Here is a 578-nt window from a genome sequence, read left to right as displayed (position 1 = left end):
GCCCGCCCCCCACACCTCTCATTGGCCTGAGGCGGAGTGACGGGCCAAAGGTCCAAAAAAAACAAAAAAAAACACACACACACACACACACATCACTATACACACACACATCACTATACACACACACACACACACACACACACACACACATCACTAAACACACACATCACTAAACACACACACACACACACACACACACACACACACACACACACACGGTGTTACATACATTAGCGGGGCTCACAGTGTTAGCAGCACATCTCCCGCTCTCTTCCCCACCGGTCCCGGAGGCTCCGCCTCTTCCTCCGCCTCTTCCTGTTTCCCGCGCTTTCACCCCCCCCCCCTCCACGTGGGAGCTGCCGGACGGGTGAGGGAGCGGCCGGACGGGTGAGTGAGCGGCCTTCACCTCCCCTCACCCCCCTTCACCTCCCCTCACTCACTTCCCCTCCACCCCCCCCCCCCGGCGCCGCTACAGTCAGCGGGGGAGCGGAGTGAGCGCGCGCGCCCGGGACACAGCGGGGGAGCGGCCACAACACGCTGCCTCCCGCCTTAGATCCACGTGGGAGCTGCCGGACGGG

The sequence above is a fragment of the Ascaphus truei genome, chromosome 3 (genome assembly GCF_040206685.1).
Source record: "Ascaphus truei isolate aAscTru1 chromosome 3, aAscTru1.hap1, whole genome shotgun sequence".
NCBI lineage: Eukaryota > Metazoa > Chordata > Amphibia > Anura > Ascaphidae > Ascaphus > Ascaphus truei.
The sequence above is the reverse complement of the archived record's forward strand: the minus strand, read 5'-3'. Positions refer to the sequence as shown.